The sequence below is a fragment of the Pteropus medius genome, unplaced genomic scaffold (assembly GCF_902729225.1).
Source record: "Pteropus medius unplaced genomic scaffold, Ma_sr-lr_union100, whole genome shotgun sequence".
In the NCBI taxonomy this organism is placed as follows: Eukaryota; Metazoa; Chordata; class Mammalia; order Chiroptera; family Pteropodidae; genus Pteropus; species Pteropus medius.
This window is the reverse complement of record NW_024355206.1, coordinates 271,743-281,309: the sequence shown is the minus strand read 5'-3', so window position 1 is coordinate 281,309 and position 9,567 is coordinate 271,743. Positions and strand designations below refer to the sequence as shown.

General features: G+C 45.6%; 1 pseudogene; it reads right to left on the bottom strand.

Moving 5' to 3' along the window:
- Positions 1–5,168: 5,168 nt before the first annotated feature.
- On the bottom strand, positions 5,169–5,287 carry LOC120599441 (uncharacterized; annotated as a pseudogene).
- Positions 5,288–9,567: the final 4,280 nt, after the last annotated feature.

The window sequence follows — 9,567 nt, the reverse complement described above, 5'->3', positions numbered from 1 at the left end:
GTCCTCGTCTATCCATATTTCTGCCTTAAAAATGAAAAGAGAAAGCATGTGAGGAATAATTAAATTGTGTCTAGTGGGGTATTCCCCGTAATGGGAGAGGAGATGGAGTTGGGGGATTTGAAGCAGCCCTAAGAATATAATACTGTGCTACTGAGCTACAAAAATCCTGCCCGATTTGTAAATTTGTGTTTCCATGGCAACACAAGTGTATAGTTAAATAATCCTCACTCTTCTAGGACTGAATTCCAGCAACTCTTCCTAAACCTTCATCCTGTTCTAATCCCACAGCTGTTGCCATGGAAATGATCAGATAAGATTCAGTCCTGGAGGCAGATGGGCCTAGGAAAGCTAAGTCCTGGCCTACATAGAGCCCTTGAAATATTAGTTTTTGTTTTGTCTATTTGTTTGTTTCTTTTTTTCTCCCCAATCTTCGAATCAGGGAAAGCAGCTGCCTGCTGAGAAAGGTGAATGCAGCACGTTGTCATGAAAATCAGTCTCGGTGTTTGGGCACCTAGAGCAAATGAGAAAACGTCAATTTCTAAAACCCTGGTGATCAGTGGAGAAATTGGGAACGTTTTCCTCTGACTCATTTTGGAAAGCTGCCCTAAGAGACCATCACGCCAGGGTTTTCTCTCGGGAGCCCACATTCCCGCAGTGGTTTCTGCAGGCTGCATCCCCAACCCAGAAGGAGAGCAGGTCACATGAGGCCACTCCTCCCTCGGCTCCACCAGCCCAGGAGGGGCCGGTCCATTCTTCACTGTCCGTGAGAGGTGTCACTTTTCATGGTTGATGGGAGCTTACAGTGCGCCTCCGGGGTTCACAAGAGTTGTGTCAGCAATGTCCTCAAAAAAAAAGAGTGACAAAATTTTTCAGTGCCTGCGTCAACATCCCTTTATCTTATGCATTCTTGCAAACATAGTTTGGGGAGACCTCATATTTAAATCATTGTTTCTAAGCAATATCCTGATGAAGTCCTGTTTTGTTTGAAATAGAAGCAATACTTTGTCTCTATTTTGAACAGTGTGACTATATGTATTGTGATGTCTTTGCCAGATCCTTCACTTGAGGCGAGACTGGTTAACAAGAATCTGAGAGTTACTGTATCTTTATTTCCCTTCTTTTCTTGGCCAGATCCAGCTAAATTCTAATAGTATCATTCTTACTGGTCACCCCCGCCTTTAGAAGCTTTGCTCATATGTGCTATGCATCATTTTATAAATTTTCACTTACATATAATTTGTTCAGTAAATGCCTGAATTAATACATGTGTTACATAGTTTGAGACACCAGTGCAGAGGGTTTGGGGTAAGATGCTGCTATCAAGCTGTTAATATTTATCGTGTGGTAGATGATGCCTCTCACCATAGCTTCAGAGCAATAGCCTGGCCATTTCTAGAACCTGCTTGGTTCTGGGCCTCTTGTCCGCCTTAGGTGGTAAAGGTTATGCTTTTCAATGACAAGTAACATGTCACCCTTGCCCTTCTCTCAACTTTCATAATTGCATGTGATATTGAAGAGAGACAAGGGCTGAGTCTTATCTTAACTGGAAAAAAAAATGGAAAATTGGAACTGAAAACTTGTCATTCTCCGGCTGGCTTCTGACTCTAACCAGTGCTGCAAGAATTTGCTTCTCTGTCACCGAGCAAACATCTAGCGTGCAGCCTGCCATTCCTGCCCACTTGTGCTGGACGTGCTATTCCAATCATTGCCCCAGCCCTGCGTTAACTTAATCTTTGCAGACACCTTGCTGTCTTGAAGCTGAGGAGTGTGTCACGTCGACAACACTTTCTGCATGCCAGGAAGTGTACCCGTTACTATGGTGGTGAATTGTGTCACTTCCACAGTCATGGGAAGTTCTGAGCTGGAAGTTTCACAGTTGGAGAAAAATGGTCCTAGATGTGACCACACTAAGTGTGTCTGTCTTCAAATCTACGTCTCCAGAGCCACTCAGGGTCCAGGTCCCCACTACTGCACCTCTGAATATCTCTGCAATTTGCCCCCGCTCAAATCACCATCATCTCTCTCAGACAACTGTGGTGGCCTCAGTCAGCGTCCCAGATCCCCTCTTAGCCCAGTCAATGCAGGACCACAGCCACGTTTTAAAAAGTAGGAATCTGATCACGTCACCGTCTTGTTTAAAAGCTTTCCATGACTCACCTCTGCCTTGGATTAAAATCCAAAACCCTTCGCATGGCTCTGCATCCGTGGCCCCCTTTCCCCCTTCCTGCCTTCCTGCCTGGAGCCACCTCTTCTGCATTTCCCATGCCCCAACCACATACCAGGTCCCCAGTGTGCATACCATGTCCAGGGCACTCTGGCCCTTACTCCTGCTCACCCTTTAGCCTTAGCCGAAATGTCACTTCCCCAAATAAGCCTTCGATACACTCCCAGACTAGCGTGGGTCTTACTCTTGTAGATTCTCCCTATGCAATGCACATGCATTTAGAGGAATTTAGCACACCTGGAACCACACAGCAATGTGCATAGTACTTTATAGATAGAACCTTCTAGAATGGCCGTTCCACGAAGACAAGGACTGTGTTTTTGCCGTGCATCTTGTTCTCCCAAGTGCCTGGCACAGATGAGGGACCTCAATAAACAGCTGTTAAAATGATGAATGAATGGCCGTGGCTTAATGGGGGTGTGAACTGTCATTGGCGTTAAGAAGCGCCTGGCCGTCAAAGGCGGATTGTTGAAAAGGCCGTCGATGTTTGGGAATCGACGTGTGATGCAGGACCGCTTTGAGCTAGACCCCTCAAGGAGCTCACGGCCTAAGGAAGGGAGAATGCCGTAAGTGATGTCAAGCCATCCTGAGTTGCGTGGATTCAAGTGCACGAGCTTCATCCCACACAAAAGGACGTCTCACATTTCCTGTTTTACGTCGCAGGATGTCAGCACAATTCGCAAGACCTAAATATTTCATGCCCTCCGTCAAGTTGAGTTTCCCCGGTGAAGCAGATGCTGATCCTTGAAAATGAGTATTTTTCTTCCATCATGGACCGTAACTCGAGCCAACGGCTTCATCTGAAGCAAAGATGATCCGCTTCAGGGTTAGAGGGAAGCGAGGCTGAAAATAGGGTCGGGCGGATGGAGGAGCTGGGAGGTCCCTTTAGGGTCGACCTGAAATCAAGCGGCGATGGGCCAGAGCCTTTGAATCCCCAAGCTGACCGGCCACTCATCTAGGACGCCCCTGTCAGGAAGAGAAGCTTAGAGGAGGCAGGTCCATTAGGCTGAGGGCAATTCCTGGGGAGAACTTCCACTCAGCCTCAGGAAACAGGGAAGGTGGGGAACCGACCCGCATCGGTCCTGAAGGCTGGCCCTGGGGGTAGGGGAGGGGAGGAGGCGGAAGGTTTTAGGCATGGCTTGCTCCACAGTAACGCAGTCCTTTCTCGTCTTCAGACACTGACTGGTGGGTAGAGACAAGCTAAAATGTCCTGTCCCTCCAAGAAAGACTTAAATATATTTCTTAAGAATGAGGTTACATGGATTGTTTTTGCTCCTAGGAACCGAGAAGAGTACCTAGGAATGAGTATCAGGGGCTTCTGTGGCCCCGGGCAGTGCTGTGGGCCAAAGCTTTTTTGATCCCTTTGTCTCTTCTAGTTTTTCATTTTGTGGTCCTCGGCTGACGTGCAGGAGTGACTGACAGGAAGGCTCCTGGGGCTCCCAGCTGTCACTGAGATTTTGCCTCGAGACACGGAGAGTTGTAGGCGAGACTGGCTTCCGGAAGGACACATCTAGAAACAAGGCTGCTGCCACGTCTCTTTCAGGAATCCAGGTGCTCTCTAAGCCAGGTTCCAGCTGGTTATCTAAGTGGCGGTGCTTGTAGCAGTGACAGGCTCTCCATCTTTGTACACCAATTGTACGTGCCAGGCAAAGGGCAGTTATCTATAAATACTTTTTTTTCCGAATAAACAGTCAGTGTGGCCACAGCCCTTCCAGCCTCACACTGCAATCTGTTTTTCCAGGCTCCAGCTAACCACCCTCCCTCCCCTTCCCTCTGCCCTTTGTCTCCTGGTTGTTGTAGTGCTGGGCGGATACCTCTTTGTAGACAAGGGATGAGAGCGTCAAGCAGGTGTGGCATCTTCACATAACCCTATCCAGGCCAAACACAATTAGATGTTCAAAGCCTTCATTTTTAAGCTTATGACAGAATCGCTCAGAGCTCCTTTATCTTCCCAAAGAAACCGTAAGACCCTTGTCACATTCCTGGAACTCATTTCCTGTTGGGAACCAGCCTGCCACCGAGATCCCATTTCTTTTTAAAACCCTGACCAGTGTCGTATCAGGGTCTAGATGGGATCCAGAATCGGAGAGGCACTTAAACATTAGGCAGACTTTCTGGGAATAAAGTCAGAAAAATGACTTTTGTTCTTTTTAATCTCACTCTACGAAACCTCTGGTCACTCAGAAGGGGAATTCTTTCTATTTACACATCTTCACAGAGAACCGAAGGGAGTCCAGGTTACAGCTGTTTCTTTGGCCGTCACCACTAACCCACATCCCCAACTATCTCTTCATTCAAATATGTATTGAGAGCCTGCTGTGTGCCAGGCTCTCTCCTGGGTTCTGGAGGCCCGAAGATGAGAGAGAGAGGGAGAGAGGGAGGGAGGGAGAGAGTCAGACAGAGTCAGACAGAGAGACACTGTTTACACCCTCAGGCTGTCCCATTACAGGACAATATGCAGTGAGGGGTGCCCCCTGGAGCAAGGACCTGACTGCCTAAACCTGAACTGCACGACAGCCACTTCCCCCCTGGGGATACTGATTCTGAGCACGTGAAATGTACGTGCTGTCTCTCTCTCTCCCTCTCCCTCTCTCTCTCTCTCTCTCTCCCTCTCCCTCTCTTATCTTCGGGCCTCCAGAACCCAGGAGAGAGCCTGGCACACAGCAGGCTCTCAATACATATTTGAATGAAGAGATAGTTGGGGATGTGGGTTAGTGGTGACGGCAAAATCGGAGAGATCAAATATTTCTGATGAAAATTTAGCATCCAAATTGAGATATGCTATTAATGTAAAATGTCTACTGGATTTCTTTCTTCCCTTCCCTTCCCTTTCTTCCTTCCTTTCTTTCCTTTCTTAGGCGAGGCAACCCTTGGTTGACCTCACAGATTGCCAGGACCTTGTCAGCTTGCAATCCTTTATTTTTATTTATTTGTTCGTTTATTTTGCCTACAGCACCCAGTCTTCTTAGGTGGTCTCCCATCCAAGTGCTAACCAGGCCCGACGCTGCTTAGCTTCCGAGATCAGAGGGGATCGGGCTTGCTCAGGGTGCTGTGGCCGTAGACTGTACTGGATTTCTAAGACTTGGTATGAAAAGAGGAATGTAAGATGCCCCATTAATAATGTATATATATCTATTACATGTTGAAAAGACAATATTTTGAATATTTGGGTTAACTAAAATCTATGATTAACATTAATTTACCTGGGGTTTTATTATTACTTGTTAAAATGTAGCACTAGATGATTTTAAATCGCATATGGGGCACTAGTCCTACTGGACAGTAGTGCCGTAGAAGGAGAAATACTTAAGGTAATAGAAAATAAACAGCGTGGTGAGGGTGACCCAGAGCAGCAAGGAGCAACTAGGCAGGGCATCTCATGCAGGGCTGTGCAGGAGCTTACGCCCGAGACAGTAAGGAGCAGAGAGTGGAGTGGTCCATGCGGACAGCATGACATATACAAAGCCACGGGAGCACATGGGACTGGCCAAGAAGGAGCACGTGAAATCGAAGGACCCTGTGCCTCAGGTTATTAAGGGACCCAAGCCTTCTCCTGAACACAGAGAGGAGCCCCTGAGATATTCTAAGGGAAGAATGACACGGAGCTGCATTCAGAACGACCTTCCTCGTGGCCGTGTGGAGAATGGCTCAAAGCAGGGACCCTAGAAGTCCTCCTGCATGTGCAGGGGGAGCAAGGCAGACATGTGGGGTCCAGCAGAGGGACGTTGAGTGAGGGAGAACAGGATGGGAAGGAGTGATCCAGCTTGCTGCTGCTCCGTAGAAATAATAAAGTCGGCTATAGATAGGAAGTTTTTCTAAATAAGAAAGAATTTTATATTTATGTTCATGTTCCTTCCTTTTCTTGAAGAAACAAAACAAAACAAAAAAACAAAAAAAGGAGTTCTTCTCAGAAAGTACAGACCAGACCTGTGAAAACAAACACATCGATTTAGGCAAGTTACAACTAGAAAACCCTGAAAATATGTGTTTCTGACAAACCAAATCAATTAATATATACCCTGTGGCATAAAAAATGCAATTACAAGAAGAAGGGGAAAAAAACCGGCTATGTTATGAGGACAGACTGTCCGGGATTATGTCCCACCTTGACTTATTCTGATCCCTTTGATGAGACCGCTCCCTGTGGTCAGGCCTCACTTTCGTGCTCGTGGCCTTGAGACCCTTCGGACAAATGGCTTTGAATATAAATATTTTAGTTCTTCCTTGGGATTCTCTCATTTACGTTAGGGCTTCGTTATTACTTCTAATCTCATTTCATTACTAATTTACATGTACTTTCCTACCAGGAGGTCAGAGTTGCTTTTTTTTTTCTTCTTTTTTTAATAAGGAAATGTAAATTGCTATATTTCTGTTTTTCCATTAAGCACCTACCACTTGGGAATTATGTGTCATTCTGTATCTCCCAAGAAGGACTGAATGAATCAGAATTTAAAATGTGTAAATGCCTCAGGCTTCTTAGAAGAATGATGGTCTAGAAGCAAAAAATAGAAATATGGATGTTTAAGCATCACAGAAAATGCCCTATGTTTAATCAATACAAATGGGAACCAGTTATGGGACAGCTTCTTGCACAGGCTTAGGGGGGACTCGGGAGTCTGCATCCTCATCCCTACTGTGCATCTGGCCTCTGTGCCAAATGGACCATTCATTGACTTCATTTCCCTGGGCTGGCACTTCTTGGTGTGTGAAATTAAAATAATAATATCCACACTCTATACCCCAAATGGCTGTTAGGAGAATCAGATAAACCATCTTCTGTAAAACCAGTTGAAAAGTGGACACTTTCTTCTGTGCCTCACTAGAAGTGCCAGCTGTTGGAAGACAACATCTACGATTACGGTGGCGGGTGTCACTGTTTAATCTCTCCGCGCCCAGCATGTACCTCAGCACGCGGCCCATCACAAGCCCTCGATAAATATGGTCGAATGGAACCATTGCTTCTCAGCGAGTTCTTCTCATGGCATGAGCGGCCCTCCTCCCCCCTGCAGGCTGTGTGCTTTCATAATCCTTAAAGCCGTCTTTCTTCATCTGCAGCATATCTTTGTCTTTGATTTTTCAGGGCTGGCTTTTCTGTGCTAATTTTTCTCCCAACCCCTCACTTTTATTTATTCGTTTTTAATTTTTTTTTAAATTACAGTGGACAGATGATATATTCGTTTTGGGGGTACTACATAGTGATTAGATATTTATATAACTTAGAAAGTGATCACCCTGCTACACCTAGTACCATCCAAGTACATAGTTATTACAATAACTATGTTACTTCCTTCCAATATTAACTATGTTCCTTATGCTGTACTTTGCATCCCATGGCTATTTTATAACTACCTATTTGTCCTTCTAAATCCTTACCCTTTTTTTACTCACCCATCAATGCCCCCTTCCCTTCTGGCAACCCTCGAAATATTCTCTGTATCTATGAGCTTGTTTGTTCATTTATTTTGTTCTTTGGGTTCCACATGTAAGTGGAATCATATGGCATTTGTATCTCTCTGACTTACTCCACTCAGCACCACACCCTCTAGGTCCATCCATGTTGTTGCAAGATTTCATTCTTTTTTTATGGCTGAGTCATATTCCATTGTATGTATGCACCACCTCTTCTTTATCGATTCATCCATCGATGGACACCCAGGTGGCCTCCAAATCTTGACTACTGTAAATAATGCTGCAGTGAACATGTGGATTCTCCTGCCTCTTCAAAGTAGTGTTTTGGGTTTCTTCAGATATATACCCAGAAAGGGGATAACTAGATCCTTCCTTGTCTCTTGTTATAGCCTTAGTGTTAAAGTCTTTATTTTGTCTGGTATAAATATTGCTATCCTAGCTTTTTGTTTGTTTCCATGTTCATAAAACATCCCTTGACTTTCTTTCAGTCTCTGTGGTGTGTGTCTTTTGATCTGCAGTGAGTCTCTCGTAGGCAGCATATGCGAGGGGCTTGGTCCCTGATCCATTTAGCCACCCTATCTTTTGACTGGAGCACTTAATCCATTGACATTTAAAGTAACTGTTGATAGATACGTAGTTATCGCCATTTTATTATTCATACGTCTTTTTCGTTTCTTCTTGTTAAAGAAGTCTCCCCAGCATGGCCCGTGATACTGCCAGCCCCTCACTTTCAAACCTCGCTCGGGGATTGACCGCTGCTTCCAGGATGGAGTCGCCTCTGCCTTACTGTTTGCCTGGCTTTCGTTTCTTGTTCCTCCCAGTTTGAGATCTGGGAAGTCTGCGGCCTTCCTCCTCTTTAGCACATCCACGGTGACTCTGACCATTTCAGCTCTCACTTAAACACTTGTGCTTCTTTCTCCCGTTTTTTTTTTTTCTCCCCCCATATCAGCAAATCTTTTGCCTCATGGTCCGTGAAACCCTCTGTCTTTTCCTTTTCTATACAGTGTTCGGCTTCTGCACCACTCTAATCTTTCCCATCGTCTGGTTTCCCCTTCGGTGGAACCCATCATTCTGACACAGTTTGTGGCCTCTCTCCTTCCTTCCCTTCAGTACCTTGGCTCTTATTTAACTTAGGTTTCACATTGATTGTTTCTTCCTGGGTGGGAGCCGTTATGGATGCCACATGATGTTTTGTGGTCACGTAAGAGCTTGCACAAGTACAATGTACTTTGGGAAGGGCAGAGAGACAGGGCAGGCCACCATTTTTAAAAGCGCAATTGATGTTTCTGTAGGAAGCTTGAATGGCGTCATAATCTATTCTCCCAAGTGCTAATTAGCCCTTTGTCTCAGTGGACGGACTGCATTTCAGGAGTATAAATGTTCTCTCATATCTTTTTTCCAGTTACTCACTGCTTTGCTCAATTGTTATTCAATTATTCTAAGCCAACCAGAGGACAAATAGAGATGAGGAGGAGGAGAGTTATAATAGCAACAACTAAGTTTCTAGAGGCTTCACCAGATAAACCAGGCACTATTCTAAACACCTCGGATGTATTAACTCATTTTATCCTCCGGCAATCTGATGATGTGGGCACGATTCTTATCGCGATATGATGAAGGGCATAAAAGGGAAATTAAATTCACAGGTGTGTCTGCTCACGTCAGTGGGTTCACGCCATCTTACAGCACACAAGGGTGAGGGCAGCCCTGGCAGCAGATGGTTCTGTCCGATGTGGTGGGGGCGGGGGACAGGGGCAGCTATTAAGGGCCTGAGGAAAACGCACTGGTGGATGAGAACCGCTAACCGAAAGACATAGCACTTGGCTCATGACCAGTTGTGTGGCGATCAGTGTTTAAGGCTTCCTACCAGAAAGTCTGTGCCATCATTATGGGATAGTTGCGCTATTGTTGTAAACCCGTGGGCGATTAGAGGT